We start from the raw sequence: 26,292 nt of genomic DNA on the forward strand, positions 1-26,292 counted from the left end.
AAACAGAATCAAAAACAGTAGAAGAAAAAAAATTCACACCCTGGAGGACGCACAGGCTAGCGTTCAACGCCAGTAAGATGCATCTGGCTGGCGTTCAACGCCAGAACAGAGCATCATTCTGGCGCTGAATGCCAGAAACAAGAAACATTCTGGCGCTGAACGCCAGAAATGTGCCCAGAGAGGAAAAACTGGCGCTGAACGCCAGTAACAAGCATGAAACTGGCGTTCAACGCCAGAAACATGCTTTACATGGGCGTTGAACGCCCAGAATGTGCACCAATGGGCGTTTAAACGCCAGAATGGTGTGCAAAGGCATTTTACATGCCTATTTGGTGCAGGGATGGAATTCCTTGACACCTCAGGATCTGTGGACCCCACAGGATCACTCAGGATCTGTGAACCTCACAGGATCCCCACCTACCTCGCGCTCTCTCTCTCCATTCATGGTCATACCTTCTGTTTTTCATTCACCACCTACATCTATCCACTCTTCCCCATACACCCCACCTACCTTTACAATTCAACTTCTCTTTCCCACCCAATCCCACCCATATAGCCGAATCCATCTCCCCTCACTCTCCTCCATTTTCTTCTTCTTCTTCTTCTTCTCTTCTTTCTTCTCTTGCTCGAGGGCGAGCAATATTTTAAGTTTGGTGTGGTAAAAGCATAGCTTTTTGCTTTTCCATTACCATTAATGGCACCTAAGGCCAGAGAAACCTCAAAGGGAAGACAAAAAGCTTCCACCTATGAGTCATGGGAGATGGAAAGACTAATATAAGCCGTCATAGCTCAGTGGTAGAACATGTGGCTGCAAATCAAGAGATCCCTGAGATACCTCAGGGGATAAGTTGTCCTCCACACAAATATTGGAAGCAACTAAGGGCAGGAACACCAAAATTACTAGGAATCATTCAACAGAAGCAAGGAAGAGACATAGAGGAGCTCAAAGAGCACCATTGGACCTTCAAGAAGGCGCCACCCTCACTCAAGTGGATTCATTCCTTGTTCTTATTTCTTTCTGCTTTTCGGTTTTTATGCTGTGTTTATCTATGTTTTGTGTCTTTAGTTCATGATCATTAGTAGTTAGTAACTATGCCTTAAAGCTATGAATAAAATTCATTAATCCTTCACCTCTCTTAAATGAAAAATGTTTTAATTCAAAAGAACAAGAAGTACATGAATTTCGAATTTATCCTTGAATTTAGTTTAATTATATTGATGTGGTGACAATACTTTTTGTTTTCTGAATGAATGCTTGAACAGTGCATATGTCTTTTGATCTTGTTGTTCATGAATGTTAAAATTGTTGGCTCTTGAAAGAATGATGAACAAAGAGAAATGTTATTGATGATCTGAAAAATCATGAAATTGATTCTTGAAGCAAGAAAAAGCAGTGAAAAAGAAGAAGCTTTCAAAAAAAAAGAGAAGGAGCAGTAGAAAAAGCCAATAGCCCTTAAAACCAAAAGGCAAGGGTAAAAAGGATCCAAGGCTTTGAGCATCAATGGATAGGAGGGCCCAAGGAAATTAAATCCAGGCCTAAGCGGCTAAATCAAGCTGTCCCTAACCATATGCTTGTGTCATGAAGGTCCAAGCGAAAAGCTTGAGACTGAGTGGTTAAAGTCGTGATCCAAAGCAAAAGAGTGTGCTTAAGAGCTCTGGACACCACTAACTGGGGACTCTAGCAAAGCTGAGTCACAATCTGAAAAGGTTCACCCAGTTATGTGTCTGTGGCATTTATGTATCCGGTGGTAATACTGGAAAACAAAGTGCTTAGGGCCACGGCCAAGACTCATAAGTAGATGTGTTCAAGAATCAACATGCTTAACTAGGAAAGTCAATAACACTATCCGAAATTCTAAGTTCCTAGAGAAGCCAATCATTCAGAACTTCAAAGGAAAAAGTGAGATGCCAAAACTGTTCAGAAGCAAAAAGCTACAAGTCCCGCTCATCTAATTATAATTAATATTCATTGATATTTTGGAATTTATAGTATATTCTCTTCTTTTTATCCTATTTGATTTTCAGTTGCTTGGGGACAAGCAACAATTTAAGTTTGGTGTTGTGATGAGCGGATAATTTATACGCTTTTTGGCAATGTTTTTAGGTAGTTTTTAGTAAGATCAAGCTACTTTTAGGGATGTTTTCATTAGTTTTTATGTTAAATTCACATTTCTGGACTTTACTATGAGTTTATGTGTTTTTTTGTGATTTCAGGTAATTTCTGGCTGAAATTGAGGGACTTGAGCAAAATTCTGAAAAAGGCTGACAAAAAGGACTGCTGATGCTGTTGGAATCTGACCTCCCTGCACTCAAAATGGATTTTCTGGAGCTACAGAACTCCAAATGGCGCGCTCTTAACGACGTAACTTGGCGTTGAACGCCAAGTTCATGCTGCTGTCTGGAGTTAAACGCCAGAAAAACGTCATGATCCGGAGTTGAACGCCCAAAACACGTCATAACTCGGAGTTCAACTCCAAGAGAAGCCTCAGCTCGTGGATTGATCAAGCTCAGCCCAAACATACACCAAGTGGGCCCCGGAAGTGGATTTATGCATCAATTACTTACTCATGTAAACCCTAGGAGCTAGTTTATTATAAATAGAACATTTAACTAATGTATTTGACATCTTGGGACGACTAGTTCTCAGATCATGGGGGCTGGCCATTCGGCCATGCCTGAACCTTTTACTTATGTATTTTCAACGGTGGAGTTTCTGCACACCATAGATTAAGGGTGTGGAGCTCTGCTGTACCTCAAGTATTAATGCAATTCAATTTTCTTTTATTCAAATCTCTCTTATTCTTATTCCAAGATATTCATTCGCACCCAAGAACATGATGAATGTGATGATTATGTGACGCTCATTATCATTCTCACTTATGAACGCGCGTGATTGACAACCACCTCCGTTCTACATGCAACCGAGCTTGAATGTGTATCTCTTAGATTCCCCAACAGAATCTTCGTGGTATAAGCTAGATAGATGGCGGCATTTATGAGGATCCGGAAAGTCTCACCTTGTCTGTGGTATTCCGAGTAGGATCCTGGGAATCCGGAAAGTCTAACCTTGTCTGTGGTATTTCGAGTAGGATTCCGGTAATGAATGACTGTGACGTGCTTCAGACTCGCAAGTGCTGGGCGTTAGTGACAGACGCAAAAGAATCAAGGGATTCTATTCCAGTAGGCGCGGGAACCAACCAGTGATTAGCCGTGCTGTGACAGAGTGCGTGAGCGTAGTTTTCACTGCGAGGATGGGATGTAGCCTTCGGCCAGGTGATGCCTCCAGACGATTAGACATGCGAGTGACAGCCGCAGAGGACCATTTTCCCGAGAGGATTGAAAGTAGCCATCGTCGAACGGTGAACCCTTATACACAGCTTGCCATGGAAAGGAGTAAGAAGGATTGAGTTGAAGCAGTAGGAAAGCAGGCGTTCTTGAGCCATACAGTATCTCCATATGCTTATCTGAAATTCCCACCAATGAATCTGCATAAGTATTCTATCCCTTTTATTATTTCTATTTTCTTATTTCTATTTTCGAACCCATAAACCAATTTAATCTGCCTAACTGAGATCTACAAGGTGACCATAGCTTGCTTCATACCAACAATCTCTGTGGGATCGACCCTTACTCGCGTAAGGTTTATTACTTGGACGACCCAGTACACTTGCTGGTTAGTTGAACGGAGTTGTGTTCACTCGTGCCAATTTCAAATTCCATAATTTTACAATGAGTACAACTTAAAGAATATGGATCACAATTTCGTCCACCAACTTAGCAACCATGGTCTCTGATCTAATCAAAACCACTCAAAGTTTCATGACTGAAATAAGGTCCTCCATTAGGAATTTGGAGGCACAAGTGGGACAGCTGAGCAAGAAAATTACTGAACTCCCTCCTAGTACTCTTCCAAGCAATATAGAAGAGAATCCAAAAGGAGAATGTAAGGCCATCAACATGGCCGAACTTGGAGAGGATGAAGAGGCAGTGAGCGCCACTGAGGAAGACCTCAATGGACGTCCACTGGCCTCCAATGAGTTCCCTAATGAGGAACCATGGGAATCTGAGGCTCACACTGAGACCATAGAGATTCCAATGGATTTACTTCTGCCATTCATGAGCTCTGATGAGTATTCTTCCTCTGAAGAGGATGAGTATGTCACTGAAGAGCAAGTTGCTAAATACCTTGGAGCAATCATGAAGCTAAATGACAAGTTATTTAGTAATGAGACTTGGGAGAATGAACCTCCTTTGCTCACCAAAGAACTGGATGACTTGTCTAGGCAGAGATTATCTCAAAAGAGACAAGATCCTGAGAAGTTTTCAATACCTTGTACCATAGGCACCATGACCTTTAAGAAGGCTCTGTGTGACTTAGGGTCAAGTGTAAACCTCATGCCTCTCTCTGTAATGGAGAAGTTAGGGATCTTTGAGGTACAAGCTGCAAGAATCTCACTAAAGATGGCAGACAATTCAAGAAAACAAGCTTATGGGCTTGTAGAGGATGTTCTGGTAAAGATTGAAGACCATTACATCTCTGCTGATTTCATAGTCCTAGAGACTGGGAAGTGCATGCGTGAATCCATCATCCTTGGCAAACCCTTCTTAGCCACAGCAAAGGCTGTGATTGATGTGGACAGAGGAAAATTGATCATTCAAGTGAATGAAGAATCCTTTGTGTTTAAGGCTCAAGGATATCCCTCTGTCACCATGGAGAGGAAGCATGAAGAGCTTCTCTCAAAATAGAGTCAAACAGAGCCCCCAAAGTCAAACTCTAAGTTTGGTGTTGGGAGGCCACAACCAAATTCTAAGTTTGGTGTTGAACCCCCACATTCAAACTCTAAGTCTGGTGTTGGGAGGTTCTAACATTGCTCTGAGTATCTGTGAGGCTCCATGAGAGCCCTCTGTCAAGCTACTGACATTAAAGAAGCGCTTGTTAGGAGGAAACCCAATGTTATATTTATCTATTTTCCTTTGTTATTTTATGTTTTCTGTAGGTTGATGATCATGAAAAGTCACAAAATCAATAGAAAAAGCAAAAATAGAATGAAAAATAGAAAGAAAAATAGCACACCCTAGAGGAAGAACCTGCTGGCGTTTAAACACCAGTAAGGGGCAGCAAATGGGTGTTTAACGCCCAGTTTGGCACCATTCTGGGCGTTTAACGCTAGAAAGGGGCACCAGACTGGCGTTAAACGCCAGGAAAGGGCAAGAAGCTGGCGTTAAACGTCAGAAATGGGCATCAGCCTGGCGTTTAACGCCAGAATTGGCACAGAGAGCAATTCTGCTTGCCACTTGGTACATGGATGACTTTTCCTTGACACCTCAGGATCTGTGGACCCCACAGGATCCCCACCTACCCCACCACTCTCTCTCTTCTTCACCCATTCACCAATCACCTCAACACCTCTTCCCCAAAAACCCTTCACCTATTAAATCCCATCTTTCTCTTCACCACTCACATCCATCCTTCATAAAACCTCAACTACCTCACCATTCAAATTTAAACCTTTCCCTCCCAAACCCACCCTCCCATAACCGAACCCTACCCCTCTCTCCACCCCTATATTAACCCATCTTCACTCCCTCATTTTCACACACCCTAAACACTACTTCTCCCCCTTTGGCCGAACCACAAAGCCACCTCCATCTCCTCTATTTCTTCTTCTTCTACTCTCTTCTTTCTTCTTTTGCTCGAGGACAAGCAAACCTTTTAAGTTTGGTGTGGTAAAAGCATTGCTTTTTGTTTTTCCATAACCATTTATGGCATCCAAGGCCGGAGAAACCTCTAGAAAGAGGAAAGGGAAGGCAAAAGCTTTCACCTCCAAGTCATGGGAGATAGAGAGATTCATCTCAAGGGTGCATCAAGACCACTTCTATGAAGTTGTGGCCTTGAAGAAGGTGATCCCCGAGGTCCCTTTCAAACTCAAAAAGAGTGAATATCCGAAGATCCGACATGAGATTAGAAGAAGAGGTTGGGAAGTTCTTACCAACCCTATTCAACAAGTCAGAATCTTAATGGTTCAAGAGTTCTATGCCAATGCATGGATCACCAAGAACCATGATCAAAGTGTGAACCCGGACCCAAAGAATTGGCTTACAATGGTTCGGGGGAAATACTTAGATTTTAGTCCGAAAAATGTAAGGTTGGCATTCAACTTGCCCATGATGCAAGGAGATGAACACCCTTACACTAGAAGGGTCAACTTTGATCAAAAGTTGGACCAAGTCCTCACAGTCATTTATAAAGAGGGCGCCCAATGGAAGAGAGATTCAAGAGGGAAGCCGGTTCAATTGAGAAGGCATGACCTCAAGCTCGTAGCTAGGGGATGGTTGGAGTTTATCCAACGCTCAATCATTCCCACTAGCAACCGGTCTGAAGTTACTCTAGACCGGGCCATCATGAATCATAGCATCATGATCGGAGAGGAAGTAGAAGTTCATGAGGTTATAGCCCAAGAACTTTATAAGGTGGCGGACAAGTCCTCTACCTTGGCAAGGTTAGCCTTTCCTCATCTCATTTGTCACCTCTGTTATTCAGTTGGAATTGACATAGAGGGAGACATCCCCATTGATGAGGACAAGTCCATCACTAAGAAAAGGATAGAGCAAACAAGAGATCCACTCATCATGAAATCCCTGAGATGCCTCAAGGGATGCACTTTCCTCCACAAAACTATTGGGAGCAAATCAACACCTCCCTAGGAGAATTAAGTTCCAACATGGGACAACTAAGGGTGGAGCACCAAGAACATTCCATCCTCCTCCATGAAATTAGAGAAGATCAAAGAATCATGAGAGAGGAGCAACAAAGGCAAGGAAGAGACATTGAGGAGCTCAAGCACTCCATAAGATCTTCAAGAGGAAGAACAAGCCGCCATCACTAAGGTGGACCCGTTCTTTAATTTCCTTGTTCTTTATTTTTCTGTTTTTCGAAAAATCATGCTTATGTTTATCTATGTTTGTGTCTTGTGATCATTAGTGTCTTAGTGTCTATGCCTTAAAGTTATGAATGTCCTATGAATCCATCACCTCTCTTAAACGAAAAATGTTCTTAATTGAAAAAGAGAAGAATTGCATGAATTTTAAATTTTATAACAGATTAATTATTTTGATGTGGTGGCAATACTTTTGTTTTCTGAATGTATGCTTAAACAGTGCATATGTCTTTTGAATTTGTTGTTCATGAATGGTTGGCTCTTGAAAGAATGATGAAAAAGGAGACATGTTATTGAGGATCTGAAAAATCATAAAAATGATTCTTGAAGCAAGAAAAAGCAGTGAATACAAAAAAAAAGAAGCGAAAAAAAAGGAGAAAGAGAAAAAGAAAGAAAAAGAAAAAAAATAAAGTTGTGATCCAAGGCAAAAAGAGTGTGCTTAAGAACCTTGGACACCTCTAATTGGGGACTTTAGCAAAGCTGAGTCACAATCTGAAAAGGTTCACCCAATTATGTGTCTGTGGCATGTATGTATCCGGTGGTAATACTGGAAGACAAAGTGCTTTGGGCCACGGCCAAGACTCATAAAGTAGCTGTGTTCAAGAATCATCATACTTAACTAGGAGAATCAATAACACTATCTGGATTCTGAGTTCCTATAGAAGCCAATCATTCTGAATTTCAAAGGATAGAGTGAGATGCCAAAACTATTCAGAGGCAAAAAGCTAAAAGCCCCGCTCATCTTATTAATACTGATCTTCATAGATGTTTTTGGAATTCATTGCATATTCTCTTCTCTTTATCTTATTTGATTTTCAGTTGCTTGGGAACAAGAAACAATTTAAGTTTGGTGTTGTGATGAGCGGATAATTTATACGCATTTTGGCATTGTTTTTAGTATGCTTTTAGTATATTTTAGTTAGTTTTTATTATATTTTTATTAGTTTTTAGTTAAAATTCACTTTTCTGGACTTTACTATGAGTTTGTGTGTTTTTCTGTGATTTCAGGTATTTTCTGGCTGAAATTGAGGGACCTGAGCAAAAATCTGATTCAGAGGCTGAAAAGGACTGCAGATGCTGTTGGATTCTGACCTCCCTGCACTCGAAGTGAATTTTCTGGAGCTACAGAAGCCCAATTGGTGCGCTCTTAACGGCGTTGGAAAGTAGACATCCTGGGCTTTCCAGCAATGTATAATGGTCCATACTTTGACCGAGATTTGATGGCCCAAATCGGCGTTCCAAATCAGCTCAAAACTGCTCGGTGTTAAACGCCGGAACTGGCACAAGAATGGGAGTTAAACGCCCAAACTGGCACAAAAGCTGGCGTTTAACTCCAAGAAAAGTCTCTACACATGAAAGCTTCAATGCTCAGCCCAAGCACACACCAAGTGGGCCCTGAAGTAGATTTTTATGTCATTTACTCATTTCTGTAAACCCTAGGCTACTAGTTCTCTACAAATAGGACTTTTTGCTATTGTATTTTCATCTTTGGATCTTAGATCATCTTTAGATCTTTGAATCTTTTGATCACGTTTTAGGGGCTGGCCTCACGGCCATGCCTGAACCTTGTTCTTATGTATTTTCAACGGTGGAGTTTCTACACACCATAGATTAAGGTGTGGAGCTCTGCTGTACCTCGAGTATTAATGCAATTACTATTGTTCTTCTATTCAATTCGGCTTGTTCTTATTCTAAGATATTCATTCGTACCCAAGAACATGATGAATGTGATGATTATGTGACGCTCATCATCATTCTCACTTATGAACGCGTGCCTGACAACCACTCCCGTTCTACAAGCAAATAAGGCTTGAATGTTTATCTCTTGGATCCCTTAATCGAAATCTTCATGGTATAAGCTAGAATTGATGGCAGCATTTAAGAGAATCTGGAAGGTCTAAACCTTGTCTGTGGTATTCTAAGTAGGATTCAATGATTGAATGACTGTGACGAGCTTCAAACTCCTGAAGGCTGGGCGTTAGTGACAGACGCAAAAGAATCACTGGATTCTATTCCAACCTGATTGAGAACCGACAGATGATTAGCTGTGCCGTGACAGGGTGTGTTGAACATTTTCACAGAGAGGACAGGATTGTAGCCACTGACAACGGTGATACCCAACATACAGCTTGCCATGGAAAGGAGTAAGAAGGATTGGATGAAGACAGTAGAAAAGCAGAGAGACGGAAGGGACAAAGCATCTCCATACGCTTATCTGAAATTCTCACCAATGAATTACATAAGTATCTCTATCCTTTATTTTATGCTTTATTCATAAATCACCCATAACCATTTGAATCTGCCTGACTGAGATTTACAAGATAACCATAGCTTGCTTCATACCAACAATCTCTGTGGGATCGACCCTTACTCGTGTAAGGTTTATTACTTGGACGACCCAGTGCACTTGCTGGTTAGTTGTGCGAAGTTGTGAAATTATGTTTAGACCATGGTATTGAGCACCAAGTTTTTGGAGCCATTACTGAGGACTGTTTGAGCTATGAAAAGAATGAATCACAATTTCGTGCACCAATGCAATCCCTTCCATCTTGCACAAAGACATCCTTAAGTGCCCTTTTAAATTGCTCCATAGTTGCAAACTGCATCCCTAGTCTAAACTGCACCTCTCTGAATGTTTTGCCCTCATTAAAATATGGCCCAGAAGGGCCCCTCTCATCATCAGATGAAACTGGAGTCACAAAACCCTCAGTCTCATACTCATAAACAATATCATCACCATCAAGGAATTCCTCACCAGCCTGACTTGCAACCCCCTTCTGCCCCACATTTCCCTCATTAGCTGGGCCTTCCATATTACCCAGATCCGGCCCAACACAGCCTCTACTACCTGGGCCTTGGCCCAACCATTCCTCTCCACTGCTAGGCCCACTCTCCCTTTCTGTATTCAGAACATGCTTCATCCTCCTTTTACCAGTATATCTCCTAGAGGCCCTTCTCTTTGCCATGGTGTTAGGTGAGCAAGACTTCCCAATTTTCTGCTTTTTACTTTGTACATCAACAGCCTCCTCAGAACTGTCAGTTTCATACCCAGGAGGAGGGGGCTTGTAAAGTTCATCTTCAGCACTCTCGTATGAATCGTAGGAGGAGGAAGAAGATTTTGAAGAATCTGTCACCACCAAGACATCCTCATCTTCAGATACCCATTCCTCCTCCACAGGCTCATCCTCAGTTACATCAGGGATATCCACTCCATGCTCAAAGTAAAGGTGGAACTCCTTCAGATTATTTCTCATAGTGAAGTCGCACATAGCATTGATCTCCTTATCACCATAGAGCACATGCAGACCATCCTTGAACTCAATAACAGTTAGGTCGTGCCACTAGATTTCTTTGTATGTCAAGTACCCCAAACCCTTGAAAAGTTCCTCCAAATCCTTCTTGTTTACGAAATCAATATCCATTGGAGGAAACTTCTCTACCTTCCCGTCTAAGTAATGTAGCTTACCATTAGCTCTAACAAGCTTTCCGCCATGGTAAAACACAGGGATCACAAACACAGACATCTGCAACATTTAGAAACAGTTTCACCGTAATGCACAATAATGCCACCATCATTATCATCGCTATAACCACTACATACATATTTCATTACCCGGATTACTCACTACATTTATCAACCCCTAGCATTATCAAACCCTAACTAAAAACAGTGTTTCTTCTTAACCACTTTATCCATTAATCATAGTAATCATCTTGAACGTAAAGCTCATCACATCATACCCCGTATAGACATGCATGGAAAACAACTACATTCTTAACTAACACAATGTGAAAATCGAAAATCTGAACTAACCTTTCAATGCCGTCTCACACAGTGAACGTCTATGCCCTACACACGTTCGTCGCAGATTCGATTCTCCCACACTTCCGTTCTAGCGTCGTGCAGAGGTTCTGGAGGGAAACAATGGTGGAAGATAAAGTGTTAGGGCTTTTTAGTGAATGAATGAAAATAAGAGGGAGAATACAGTAAATGTACTTCGAAGGAATGAGGGAGTATTAACCAACACAACGACACCGTTTGAGTTGCAGGGAGGGGGTTTTGAGTCCCTGCAACAAATCTTGCTTACACGTGGCACATTCACTTGACACCTCAGCATCCACCTGACACGTCAACCAGGTAACCTGTTAGCAACCGGTCACAGGGGTCGATTCGTTCAATTATGTCATTGGTCGAGGATCGGGTAGAGATTTCTGGATGATAAAGGTGCGATATGTCCCACTTTAAAATGTTCAGGGGCCGGAAAGGGTATTTACCCTAAATAATATTACCTAACCAGAATAAAACAAGTTACTAAGCACCCAAAATAATTCAAGAGAAGATGCAACAGTTAAATAAGAAAATCAACACTAAAGGAAAAATAATGAATTTAGAAAAGAAAAGAAAAATATGCACTAAATTAAAATGCAATGAATGAAATATGCAAATAGATTAAGTAAAATAGAATGAAGGTGAAAAGAAATGAGAAGTGAAAGAAATAAAGTAAGAAAGAAAGAAGAAAAGATAGAAGAAACTAGGATTAGAAAAGAAAAGATAAAATAATTGGCGCTGATTTGGATAAGTTGTGCGGCGCAGGCGACGCGGACGCGTGAGTGACGCGGTCGCGTGGTGCGCGACAAGGTCAGATGATGCGGACGCGTGGGTCACGCGTTCGCGTGACTTTATTTGTGCTAGTGGCGCGAGTGCAGCCTCACGTTCGCGCATCTCTCTGTTTTAAATGCATTTTGCCAAAAATCTGGGTGACGCGTTCGCGTGGTTGACGCGGACGCGCAAGGCACGCGTTCGCGTGATAGGGCTTGTGCTTCTAGCATGGTTCCAGCCCCACTCCATCACAACTTGCTACCATACACCCATTTACGTCGATTTTACAGGGCCACGCATTCGCGTGGGTGATGCGGATGCGTGGGGAGGCTATTTTGCAACATGACGCGGATGCGTCAGCGACGCGGTTGCGTGGGCAAATTTGTGCTTAAGGCACGCCTCCAGCCACGCTTTTGCGTGACTCTCTGTTCAATTTCTTTTCTTCCTAATGCACATATGGCGCGGACGCGTCAGCGACGCTGTCGCGTCGCGTGCTTTTTTTTTTATGCAGTATGCAAAATGCAATGCTAATGCTGATGTTATGAATAATTCCAGGTTCAATGAAATAAAATAAAATAAAATTCAAAAACAAACAAAACTAAATAAAATTATAATTGAAAAAGGAACGATCATACCATGGTGGGTTGTCTCCCACCTAGCACTTTTAGTTAAAGTCCTTAAGTTGGACATTTGGTGAGCTCCCTGTCATGGTGGCTTATGCTTGAACTCATCCAAGAATCTCCACCAATGTTTGTGATTCCAATGGCCTTCGGGATCCCAAACTAGGCGCAGAAAGCCTTCAAGCAGGTTGAAGCAAGTGACAATGCCCCAAGAGTGTTGATTATTGGAATGAATTCTGGGGTCCCAGACCTTACTTTTACACCCGTCTTTTTGTTGATTATTGTTCCAACCGGGTGGTACGCAATTTGAATTCTCACTAAAGCGGCCAAACAACTTCCTAGACCCATTCAGTTGAGCTTTACACCAACCTTTTCATTTAAACCTTGAACTTTCCACCATATTGAATCTTGCATGACGACTCCTACCACTAACCATCTTCCTCTTACGCTTAATGCCACAAAGAGCTCTAAGCTGACCATCTGTTTCAAGTAGCCCATATTCAAGTGGGAAAGCAAAGGTTAAGGATAAATATTTTACCCACTTGAATGTTGTATTGAATGGTAATGGCTTTGGGGAAGAGGTCTCCAATAGCTTTGGCAAGGTGATTTCAAGCTCCATTCCCTTGAGCTCTTCCTTGACAACTTCCACCTCTTTGCAAGCTTCTTCAATATTAACCTCTTTCTCTTGGTAGCTTTCTTCCAATTTGATCTCTTCTTCATTGTTCACCAAGAGCATGGGAGGTTGTGCTTCTTCTTTTTCAATCTCCATGTCAAGTCCAAAGGGAGAGGATTCAAATGTAGATAAGAATTCATTGATGATTGAATCCATCTTTTGATTATCCCATTCAAAGTCTTCAACCATGATATGCTTTGGAGGTTGTACACCCTCCTCAATATCAAATTCAAACTCCTTAGAAGGGGGCTCTATGACATGAGTTTCCCATGGAGGTTCTACATCTCCCAAGTCTTCAACCACTTCTTCCTCTGCAACTATTATGGCTTCCTCCACTTTTTCCAATACAAAGCCATGTTCCTCATTGTCCACCGAAGTTTCTAGTGTCTCCTTCATGCTACGCTCTTCTTTTGATTTTCCACAAGTAGCCATGGGAGTACTTTGAGTGCTCAGATGTTGGGAAGCTAATCGATTTACTACCTCGGTTAAGGCAGTCGCGAGTTCCACTACATCCCTTTTCATCCTTGCTTGCCCTTGAAGAAGACCACGAAGAATGTCATCCATTGGAGATTGGGGTGGGTATGAGGGTTCATTGGTTGGGAGAGAGGGCTCATAATATGGAAGTGGTTCTTCTTGATAAGGATATGGAGATGGTGAATATTGAGGTGGTGGTTCTGGGTGTGGTTCATATGGTGGTTGGTGTGGTGGATAAGGGTTAGGGTCATATGGAGGTGTTTGGTGGTAAGGGGCTTGTGAGTATGGTGGTTCAAAATTACATGGGGGACGGGGTTCATAGGTATTTTGTGGTGGGTGTTGATTGTCACGAAGAGGTCCACCATAACCATTTTCTTGGTGCGCATCATATAATGGTTGTTGATAGTGCCTTGGAGGTGGTTGTTGCCAAGAGGGTTGATCAAATCCTTGTGGCTCCTCCCATCTTTGATTGTCCCATCCATGACCCAAGCTTCCATTGTAATCTCCTCTTCCTGTAACATGATTGTAACCAAACTCATAGCCAAAGGGGTGAGAATTCATAGTAGCTAATAAAAATTGAAAACAAAAATAAAAACAAATAAACAAGCAAAGAATTTGAATTAAAAGGTTTTGAAATTTAAATTTTGAATTTGAAAATTAAATTTTGAATTTTAAATTTTGAAATTTGAATTTTGAAATTTGAATTTTAAATTTTGAAATTTGAAATTTGAAATTTGAATTTTAAATTTTAAATTTTGAAAAATATAATTTTGAAAAGATTTGATTTTAGATCAAAGCAAAGAAAACAAACAAGAAAAATATTTACAATAACCAATAATAAGGCACACGTTTGCAATTCCCTGGCAACAGCGCCATTTTGACGAATTGAGATTCCTGCGCGGTCTAGAATTTTCACAAAATAAATACTTGTTGCAAGTATAGCTTCTAAACCGGCAAGGAATCTCATCGTACAAACGTTTTGGTTGTCACTTAAGCAAACCCAATAAAATTGATAACCGAGTATTTAAATCTCGGGTCGTCTTCTCAAGGAATTGCAGAGAAGTATGACTTATTATTAGCTATAGAAAAGGTAGAATTTTGGGTTTTTTAAAATAAGAAACAGGTAATTTAAATGATAGGAAAAATAAATTAATAATTATAAAAACTCTTGGCAAGGTATGAGAATTTGGAAGTCCTATCCTAGTTATCCTTATCGATGGTGATGAGAATTGCGTTTTAATCCCACTTAGTTAACCTTTGCTCAACAAAGGAGAGTCAAGTGGACTAATTAATTTGATCCGCAGGTCCTAGCCAATTCCTAAGAAAGGACTAGAGTTATTGGAATTTAAATCAATTAGCAAAAATAACAATTATCAATCACGATGAGTTTGATAACTCAAGAGTCTCCAATTAATCAATTAAAGCCAAGAATATAAAAAGCTAAATAAGAATCATAAATCTAAAATACCTCAAACTACGTTTAAACATAAATTCAAATCTAACATGGAAAGGTTTATAAGCTAAATTGAAAAGATAAATATCAATTAAAGTAATAAAATAAAAGTAGAAAATAAATTAAAGGAACATTGAACCTGTGATGAAGAAGAAATAATCCTAAATCCTAAAACTAAGAGAAATCATAATCCTAAGAGAGAGGAGGGAACCTCTCTCTCTAAAAACTACATCTAAATTATGAAAAGTGAATAATGGAAGACATGTTTGAGTCTCTGCATGTTCCCTGACTTTAATCTGTGTTTCTGGGCCAAAAACTGGGTCAAAACGTGGCCCGAAATCGCCCCCAATGATTTCTGTTAATTCTGCAGATCGCGTTTGTCACGCGTACGCGTCGGTCAGGCGTCCGCGTCTGCGTCGCTGGTCGTTTTGGCGTGTCACGCGTTCGCGTCAAGCACGCGCTCGCGTCGCTTTGCTGAATTCCAATCCATGCGTACGCGTCAGACACGCGTTCGCGTCGCTGTGATTTTCTCCATTCCGCGCATTGGCGTGAGGCACGCGCTCGCGTCACTGTTCGCTGGTTATCTCCTTAGTTTCTTGTGTTCCTTCCATTTTTGCAAGCTTCCTCTCCATTTTCTAGGCCATTCCTGCCCTATGAAGGCTGAAACACTTAACACACGGATCACGGCATCGAATGGTATAAAGGAGAATACAAATTAAGGGCTTAGGAAGCAGGTTTTCAATCATAGCATAAATCCAGGAAGGAATTATAAGACCTTGCAAATCATATGAATAAGTGGGTGAAAAGCTGATAAAAATCACTCAAATTAGCACAAGATAAACCATAAAATAGTAGTTTATCAGTCCCCACCCATCAGCTGAAGACTTAATTAATTAATTCAAATTTTAAATTCAAATTTTAATTTAGGAAAAGATATTATTTTTTATTTTAGAAATTAGATTTTAAATTTATTAGGATTAGTTATAAAAGAGAGAAGAAACCTCTCTTTTGAAGGAGGTCGAGGAGGTCCCGGAGGATCCCAATTCTATACAAATTTACATTCCGGAATCCTAGTTTTCTTCTCTGAGTCATGAGCAACTAAACCTCCACTGTTAAGGTTAAGAGCTCTGTCTATTGTATGGATTGATAATATTATTTTTCTATTTTAATTCATGTTTTGATTTATATTTCAATAATTATTTTTGTTCTTTATTTTATGGATTTGGGTGGAACGGAAGTATGACCCATGTTCTAATTGAGTTCCTGTATAACTTGGAAAAGCTCTTTACTTGAACAATAGCTTGAAAACATATTATCCTGAATTTCTAATTGTTTGTATTTAACGGGATACGTGACATATAATCCCCTTATTTTTGGATAATTAGGATACTTGTGGCATATAAACTGGAATTTAATTATCACCCTCTTATTAGCTATTTTAATCATGCAAGATTTAATTCATGGCAAACTATTTGTGACTAGACCCTAATTCCTTAGACCTTCCTAGTCTCCTCTAAAATTCATCAACTGTCAATTCCTTGGTCAATCAATTCCAATTAGAGGGTGATGATTAAATTCCAGTTTATATGCCACAAGAATCCTAATTATCCAAAAATAAAGGGATTATATGTCACGTATCCCATTAAATACAAACAATTAGAAATTCAGGATAATATGTTTTCAAGCTGTTGTTCAAGTAAAGAGCTTTTCCAAGTTATACAAGAACTCAATTAGAACATGGGTCATACTTCCGTTCCACCCAAATTCATAAAATAAATAACGAAAACAATTATTGAAATATAAATCAAAACATGAATTAAAATAGAAAAATAATATTATCAATCCATACAATAGACAGAGCTCCTAACCTTAACAATGGAGGATTAGTTGCTCATGGAATATGGAATGTAAATTTGTATGGAATAATGTTGTGGAATGTTGTGTTAGAACCACCTTATTGGGATCCCTTTTATAACTAATCCTAATAAATTTAAAATCTAATTTTTAAATTTAAAATTAAAATAATATCTTTTTCTAGAATTAAAATTTGAATTTAAATTTGAATTAATTAACAAGTCTTCAGCTGATGGGTGGGAACCATTTGATTTGTCCATTCTGCAGCTTCTAATCTGTGTTTTCTAGGCTAGAAACTGGGTCAAAACAGCCCAGATTTCGCCCCCAGTATTTTTTGTCAATTCTGCAGATCGCTCATGTGACGCGTCCACGTCGTCCACGCGTTTGCGTCGTCCACGCATTCGCGTCGTCCACGCGTTCACGTCATTTGTGCAGATTCCAGTCCACGCATTCGCGTCAGGCACGCGATCGCGTCATTGCGATTTCCTCCATTCCGCGCGGTCGCGTGAGCCATGCGTCCGCGTCGGTATTCGTTGGCCATCTCCTTGGTTTCTTCTCTTTCTCTGCAGAAACTTCATCAAATCCATCCGAATGCTACCTAAAATAAATAAAATTGCACAAAACTCAAAATAGCATCCATAGTGGCTAAAATATAATTAATTCTTAATTAAACTCAACAAATTAGATGCAAATTCACTAGGAAAAGATAGACAAGATGCTCACGCATCACAACACCAAACTTAAACTGTTGCTTGTCCTCAAGCAACCAAAACTAATATAAGCTTAGGATGTGAATTTGCATGAGAATGAGAGTTCGATTAAGATCGTGTCTCGTCTTATAGTGGGGTTTACAACTGCAATCCTGAATAGGTTTGGCATCTCACTCTCTTTTGAATTAGAAGAATGTTAATGTCATTCGGAATTAGAATCCGGATAATATTATGAATTTTCTGATCTTTTATATTTCAGTTTAATCCTTGAACACAGCAAAATTTACTTTAATTTATTTTTCTTTGGTGCTTTGCACCTTGAGTCTAGCCGTGACTTTAAATGTTTTGTCTCGAGAGTTACTTGACACAGAAATACCACAAGCACTTAACTGGGGAACTCTCTTTGAGTTCTGATTTTTCTTTCAGTTACTCCCAGACAGTGGTGCTCAAAGCCTTTGGCATACTCTGTTAAACGCACTTGGTCTCGACTCTAAGTGTTCTATCTCAAGGATTACTTGACACAATCACACCACAAGCATATGACTAGAGAAACAACTCTTTGAGCTTTTAATCATGTTTGACCTCCCTAGTCATTGATGCTCAGAGCCTTAGACCTTGCTTTTATTTATTAATTATTTTTTTCTTTTGCTGTTTCTTTTGCTTCAAGGATTAAACTTTTCTAAATCTCAGAGAAGTCATAATAATTCTCTAAATTTCTGTTCCTTATACATTAACATCCCTTGATTCAAATTCAAATATGCACTGTTCATATCATGCATTCAAAAATCACAGAAAATACCACCAACTTTAAGTAAATCAGACTATTCTTAAAATTAACTCAATTTCTCATGCAATACATCACTTCTTTTTCTTTTCTTTTTAGATTCAAGTTCAGTGAGTGGTACATGAAACATCTTTTCAGCATTAAAGCAATTAAAAGAAAACTAAACTAGTCATAGGATTCTAACTAATAAAGGATCATGCAACAAACAAAGCAAAATAGTAGAAAGCCAGAACATAACATAGAAAAAAGAGGGGAGGAATAAAAAATGAAAGGAACTCAACCACCTTAGTTATCCTAGTGGTCATTTTATTCTTCAGGTTGTGCTCCTCAGTGAAGGTGATTCGCCTCCCTTTTGGTGCTATAGAAATAAACAGAAAACCTTTACGCGAAGCGTCAACACCAAAATCCACCACAGGAAATCTACTATGACATGGCAGGTAACTTTATGCAAAATGATAATTATGATTATGCTCAACCTTCTTCTGAACAGGTCAATTACATGGGGAGTGGTCCGAGGAATCCCAACAATGATCCATATTCTAAGACATACAATCAGGGGTGGAGGAATCACCTAAATTTTGGGTGGAGAGATCAATCTCAGAGACCTCAAAACTTCAACAATAGTTCGCAGGGCGGTTTTCAACAGAACAACTATAATAACCGCCAATTTCAGTCTCAACAACAACAACCACCTCTGCAGGCAAATTCTAAATCCCAAGAAGATTCTAAGTGGGAGATGATGATGAGTTTCATGCAAGAAACCAGAGCCTCCATTAGAAACTTGGAGGTGCAAATGGGTCAAATGAGCAAGCAATTACCTGAAAGGTCTTCAAATACATTCCCTGGTGATACAGTGGTGAACCCAAGAGAAGATTGCAAGGCTATTCAATTGAGAAGTGGTAAGGTAGCTGGTTCTAAAACCAAGGTCAATGAAGATCTAGTTGAAAGGGAAGCTCTAGAGGAGAAGAAGAGCACGCCCCTCCTAAGCGTGCAGACAACCCGTTTCCTGACTCTGTTGACACTTATCCCACCTTAGCAAAGGCTCTTGAATACAAGCCAAAAATGCCATATCCTCAGAGGCTTCAGAAGGCATCCAAGGAAAAGCAATTCTCTAAATTTTTAGATGTCTTCAAGAAGCTGCAGATCAACATCCCTTTTACAGAGGCTCTGGAGCAAATGCCTCACTACGCTAAATTTATGAAAGAATTGTTGACCCACAAGAGGAATTGGAAGGAACAAGAGACAGTGGTATTAACCAAGGAATGTAGTGCCATAATTCAACACAACCTTCCTGAGAAGATGCCAGACCCAGGGAGTTTTGCCATTCCTTGCACAATTGGAGATGTCAGCATTCAGAGAGCTTTATGTGATCTTAGAGCTAGCATCAACCTCATGCCACTTTCAGTGATGAAAAAGCTTCAAATTGAGGAGGTAAAACTCACTCGTATTTCTCTTCAACTTGCTGATCTTTCTATTAAATTACCTGTGGGTGAGAATTAGGATTGGGGGGTGAATAATTTAAAATCAGGTGCTGAATTGGTTTAATTGGGCGTCGCATGCGATGCGTACGCGTAAGGCATGCGTACGCGTGAATCGCATAAATTTCAAGTGACGCGAACGCGTCAGGGATGCGTACGCGTGAATGGCTAGGATGGAAAAACGACGCGAACACATCAGGGACGCGTACGCGTGGTGGCGCTTGTGCGCCCAGCATAGTTCCGGCCCCACACCAGCATAACTCTCTGGCCAAACACCTATTACGCCGATTTCACTCATCCACGCGTGCGCGTGCTTGACGTACGCGTGGAGTGCCACAATTGCAAATGACGCGCACGCGTCATCGACGCGTACGCGTGAGTCAATTTGTGCGCCAGGTGCACCTCCTGCGCCACTCCCGCGCAACTCTCTGTTCACTTTATTATTTTTTTTTCAAGTACACACATATGACGCATACGCGTCAGCGACGCTTGCGCGTCATGTGCGTTTTTTTTAGCCTGATGTGTTCGGTTCCTGTGATAAAATAGCTACATGATCAGAAAAATACTGAAAACTCAAGAAAAATCAACTAAGTAAGAAAACTACTACTACAAAAAACAACTAAGAATGAAAAAGAACGATCATACCACGGTGGGTTGTCTCCCACCAAGCACTTTTAGTTAAAGTCCTTAAGTTGGACATGTTGTGAGCTTCTTGTCATGGTGGCTTGTGCTTGTACTGATCCAGGAATCTCCACCAATGTTTGTAATTCCAATGGCTACCGGGATCCCAAACTAGGTGCATAACGCCTTCGAGCAAGTTGAAGCAAGTGACAAGGTCCCAAGAGTGTTGATTGTGGGAATGAATTCCAGGGTCCCAAACCTTGCTTTTACACCCGTCTTCTTGTGTATCACCATTGTTTCCACCGGGTGGCAAGCAATCTGAATTCTGACAGAGACATCTAAATAACCTTCTAGACTCATTCAATTGAGCTCTACACCAATCCTTGCACTTTAATTTGGAGCATGCAACCATATTGAACCTTGCTTGATAATTCTTAGTACTAACCATCTTCTTCTTACTCTTAATGCCACAAAGAGCTCTAAGTTGACCATCCGTCTCCAGTAGCCCATATTCAAGTGGGAAAGTAAGGATTAAGGATAGGAATTTTACCCACTTGAATGTTGTATTTGATGGTGATGGCTTTGGAAGAGGTCTTGCAAGCTCCACTCCCTTGTGTTCTTCTTTGAATTCTTCCACCTCTTTGCAAGCTTCCTTTATTTCAACATCTTCCTCTTGGTAGCTTTCTTTTTCAACTAACTCTTCATTGACCTTAGTCTCAGAGCCAGCTACTTTACCACTTCTCAGTTGAATAACCTTGCAATCTTTTTCAACTGGCTCCTCATTAACTTGTGCTTCCATACATGCCACTTGCCCACTTATCAAGGTGATAACCTTGCCTTCCTCTCTTGGGTTTGTGATGAGCGGATAATTTGTACGCTTTTTGGCATTGTTTTTAGTATGTTTTTAGTATGTTTTAGTTAGTTTTTAGTATATTTTTATTAGTTTTTAGTTAAAATTCACTTTTCTGGACTTTACTATGAGTTTGTGTGTTTTTCTGTGATTTCAGGTATTTTCTGGCTGAAATTGAGGGACCTGAGCAAAAATCTGATTCAGAGACTGAAATGGACTGCAGATGCTGTTGGATTCTGACCTCCCTGCACTCGAAGTGGATTTTCTGGAGCTACAGAAGCCCAATTGGAGCGCTCTCAACGGCGTTGGAAAGTAGACATCCTGGGCTTTCCAGCAATGTATAATAGTCCATACTTTGCCCGAGATTTGATGGCCCAAACCGGCGTTCCAAATCAGCTCAAAACTGCCCGGCGTTTAACGCCGGAACTGGCACAAGAATGGGAGTTAAACGCCCAAACTGGCACAAAAGCTGGCGTTTAACTCCAAGAAGAGTCTCTACACGAAAATGCTTCAATGCTCAGCCCAAATACACACCAAGTGGGCCCGGAAGTGGATTTTTATGTCTTTTACTCATCTTTGTAATTCTTAAGCTACTAGTTCCCTATAAATAGGACCTTTTACTATTGTATTTTTTATCTTTTTGATCACTTTAGATCTCTAGATCATCTGGGTAGCTATCTTCGAGTTTTATGCTATCTTAGATCATTGGGAGGCTGGCCATTCGGCCATGCCTAGACCTTGTTCTTATGTATTTTCAACGGTGGAGTTTCTACACACCATAGATTAAGGTGTGGAGCTCTGCTGTACCTCGAGTATTAATGCAATTACTATTGTTCTTCTATTCAATTCGGCTTGTTCTTGTTCCAAGATATCACTTGTTCTTCAACTTGATGAATGTGATGATCCGTGACACTCATCATCATTCTCACCTATGAACGTGTGACCGTCAATCACCTCCGTTCTACCTTAGATTGGGTGGATATCTCTTGGGTTCTTTAACCGGAATCTTCGTGGTATAAGCTAGAATTGATGACTGCATTCAAGAGAATCTGGAAGGTCTAAACCTTGTCTGTGGTATTCTGAGTAGGATTCAATGATTGAATGACTGTGACGAGCTTCAAACTCGCGATTGTGGGGCATTAGTGACAGACGCAAAAGAATCACTGGATTCTATTCCGACATGATCGAGAACCGACAGCTGGATAGCCGTGCCGTGACAGGGTGCGTTGAACATTTCCACTGAGAGGACGGGACTGTAGCCATTGACAACGGTGATGCCCAACATACAGCTTGCCATGGAAAGGAGTAAAAAGGACTGGATGAAGACAGTAGGAAAGCAGAGAGACGGAAGGGACAAAGCATCTCCATTCGCTTATCTGAAGTTCTCACCAATGAATTACATAAGTATCTCTATCTTTATCTTTATGTTTTAGTCATATATCATCCATAACCATTTGAGTCTGCCTGACTGAGATTTGCAAGGTGACCATAGCTTGCTTCATACCAACAATCTCCGTGGGATCGACCCTTACTCGCGTAAGGTTTATTACTTGGACGACCCAGTGCACTTGCTGGTTAGTTGTGCGAAGTTGTGTTTATGCCATGGTATTGAACACCAAGTTTTTTGGATTCATTACCGGGGATTATTTGAGTTGTGAAAAAGAGATCACAATTTCGTGCATCAAGTTTTTGGCGCCGTTGCCGGGGATTGTTTCGAGTATGGACAACTGACGGTTCATCTTGTTGCTTAGATTAGGTATTTTTCAGAGTTCTTAAGAATGAATTCTAGTGTTTCAAGGTGATGTTCTTATCATCACCAAAGCTGATTGATTATCATCAATTTAGCTCTTGAATGCAATGTCCTGCTGAAGCTTGGCTATCCATGTCTAATTCCTTTAGACTGAAGCTTTAGACTAACATTGCATGATTCCTGGAATTCTCATTAAGAATTTTGATACCTTTATTTTCTTTTCCACTTAATTTTCGAAAAAACCAAAAAAAAAATTACAAAATCATAAAAACCAAAAATATTTTATGTTTCTTATTGAGACACTAGTCTCATTTTAAGTTTGGTGTCTTGCATGCATTGTTTATCTGATCTTGGTTCTATTTCAAGTCAATAATACAGGGAACTGAAGATTCAGTACATGGAGTAGAGGAATTATACTAAAAAAAGCTGGGCGTTCAAAACGCCCAGTGAAGGAGGAAAAACTAGCGTTTAAACGCCAGCCAGGATATCTGGCTGGGCGTTTAACGCCCAAAAGGGTAGTGCTTTGGGCGTTAAACGCCAGAATGTGCACCATTCTGGGTGTTTAACACCAGGATGGCACAAGAGGGAAGATTTTGTTTTCAAATCAATTTTTTTTCAAGTTTTCAAAGTTTTTCAAAATCAAATCTTTTTCAAATCATATCTTTTCAATCAAAGCTTTTTCAAAATCAATTTCTTTCCTTTTTCAAAGATACTTGCTAACAATTAATGATTTGATTCAACATTTCAAGTATGTTGCCTTTTCTGCTGAGAGACGTTTAATGTTTGAATCATATCTTTTCTTGTTAGGCAAGTCATTAATTTTTAAAATCAAATCTTTTTTAAATTGTTTTTCAAATCATATCTTTTAAATCACATCTTTTTCAAAAAAGTTTTCAATCATATCTTCTTCAAAATCTTTCTCAAAATGTTTTTTTTTTTCTTAATTTTTAAAAAATCTCTTCCCCTCTTCTCACATCCTTCTATTTATGGAGTACCACTCCTCCTCAATGCACAATTCGAACTCTATCTCACTAAGTTCGAATTCTTCTACCTCTTCCTTCTATTTTTCTTTTCCTCTGACACCTCAAGGAATCTCTATACTGTGACATAGAGGATTCCATATTTTCTTGTTCTCTTCTCTTTCATATGAGCAGGAGCAAAGACAAAAGCATTCTTGTTGAGGCTGACCCTGAACCTGAAAGGACCTTGAAGCGAAAGCTAAGTGAAGCTAAAGCACAACTCTCTGTAGAGGACCTAACAGAAATCTTCAAAGAAGAAGAACCCATGGCAGCCGAAAACAACAAAAATGTCAACAATGCAAGGAAGGTGCTGGGTGACTTTACTGCACCTACTCCCAACTTCTATGGGAGAAGCATCTCTATCCCTGCCATTGGAGCAAACAACTTTGAGCTTAAGCCTCAATTAGTTTCTCTAATGCAACAGAATTGCAAGTTCCATGGACTTCCATTGGAAGATCCTCATCAGTTTTTAGCTGAGTTCTTGTCAAACCTGTGACACTGTCAAGACAGAGCTAGAATATGGTTGGACTCACAACCTAAAGACAGCCTGAACTCTTGGGAAAAGCTAGTCAATGCCTTCTTGGCAAAGTTCTTTCCACCTCAAAAATTGAGTAAGCTTAGAGTGGAAGTCCAAACCTTTAGACAGAAGGAAGGAGAATCCCTCTATGAAGCTTGGGAAAGATACAAACAATTAATCAGAAAGTGCCCTTCTGACATGCTTTCTGAATGGAGCATCATAGGTATTTTCTATGATGGTCTGTCTGAACTGTCCAAGATGTCTTTGGATAGCTCTGCTGGAGGATCTCTTCATCTGAAGAAGATGCCTGCAGAAACTCAAGAACTAATTGAAATGGTTGCAAATAACCAATTCATGTACACTTCTGAAAGGAATCCTGTAAACAATGGGACAAATCAGAAGAAAGGAGTTCTTGAGATTGATACTCTGAATGCCATATTAGCTCAGAACAAAATATTGACTCAGCAAGTCAAATTGATTTCTCAAAGTCTGTCTGGAATGCAAAATGCACCAGGCAGTACTAAGGATGCTTCATCTGAAGAAGAAGCATATGATCCTGAGAACCCTTCAATGGAAGAGGTGAATTACATGGGAGAACCCTATGGAAACACCTATAATTCTTCATGGAGAAATCATCCAAATCTCTCATGGAAGGATCAACAGAGACCTCAACAAGGTTTCAACAACAATAATAGTGGAAGAAACAGGTTTAGCAATAGCAAGCCTTTTCTATCATCTTCTCAGCAACAGACAGAGAATTCTAAGCAGAACCACTCTGACTTAGCAACCATGGTCTCTGATCTAATCAAAACCACTCAAAGTTTCATGACTGAAACAAGGTCCTCCATTAGGAATTTGGAGGCACAAGTGGGTCAGCTGAGCAAGAAAATTACTGAACTCCCTCCTAGTACTCTTCCAAGTAATACAGAAGAAAATCCAAAAGGAGAGTGCAAGGCCATCAACACGGCCGAATTTGGAGAGGAGGGAGAGGCAGTGAACGCCACTGAGGAAGACCTCAATGGACGTCCACTGGCCTCCAATGAGTTCCCTAATGAGGAACCATGGGAATCTGAGGCTAACAATGAGACCAAAGAGATTCCATTGGACTTACTTCTGCCATTCATGAGCTCTGATGAGTATTCTTCCTCTGAAGAGGATGAGTATGTCACTAAAGAGCAAGTTGCCAAGTACCTTGGAGCAATCATGAAGCTAAATGACAAGTTATTTGGTAATGAGACTTGGGAGGATGAACCCCCTTTGCTCACCAAAGAACTGGATGACTTGTCTAGGCAGAAATTACCTCAAAAGAGATAAGATCCTGGAAAGTTTTCAATACCTTGTACCATAGGCACCATGACCTTCAAGAAGGCTCTGTGTGACTTAGGGTCAAGTGTAAACCTCATGCCTCTCTCTGTAATGGAGAAGCTAGGGATCTTTGAGGTATAAGCTGCAAGAATCTCACTAGAGATGGTAGACAATTCAAGAAAATAAGCTTATGGACTTGTAGAGGATGTTTTGGTGAAGATTGAAGTCCATTACATCCCTGCTGATTTCATAGTCCTAGAGACTGGGAAGTGCATAGATGAATCCATCATCCTTGGCAGACCCTTCCTAGCCACAGCAAAGGCTGTGATTGATGTTGACAAAGGAGAATTGATCATTCAAGTGAATGAAGAATCCTTTGTGTTTAAGGCTCAAGGATATCCCTCTGTCACCATGGAGAGGAAGCATGAAGAGCTTCTCTCAAAATAGAGTCAAACAGAGCCCCTACAGTCAAACTCTAAGTTTGGTGTTGGGAGGCCACAACCAAACTCTAAGTTTGGTGTTGAACCCCCACATTCAAACTCTAAGTTTGGTGTTGGGAGGTTCCAACATTGCTCTGAGTATCTGTGAGGCTCCATGAGAGCCCTCTGTCAAGCTACTGACATTAAAGAAGCGCTTGTTGGGAGGC

The 26,292-nt window shown here is 40.4% G+C and overlaps 1 non-coding gene across 1 annotated transcript; it reads right to left on the reverse strand.

Annotated features, from left to right (window-relative positions):
• Window positions 1–24,437: 24,437 nt before the first annotated feature.
• Window positions 24,438–24,545, reverse strand: LOC130965131 (small nucleolar RNA R71). The gene has a single exon (XR_009081183.1). It is a non-coding gene; the product is annotated as a small nucleolar RNA R71 (small nucleolar RNA).
• Between the last annotated feature and the right edge of the window lie 1,747 nt (window positions 24,546–26,292).

The sequence above is a fragment of the Arachis stenosperma genome, chromosome 2, assembly GCF_014773155.1.
Source record: "Arachis stenosperma cultivar V10309 chromosome 2, arast.V10309.gnm1.PFL2, whole genome shotgun sequence".
In the NCBI taxonomy this organism is placed as follows: Eukaryota; Viridiplantae; Streptophyta; class Magnoliopsida; order Fabales; family Fabaceae; genus Arachis; species Arachis stenosperma.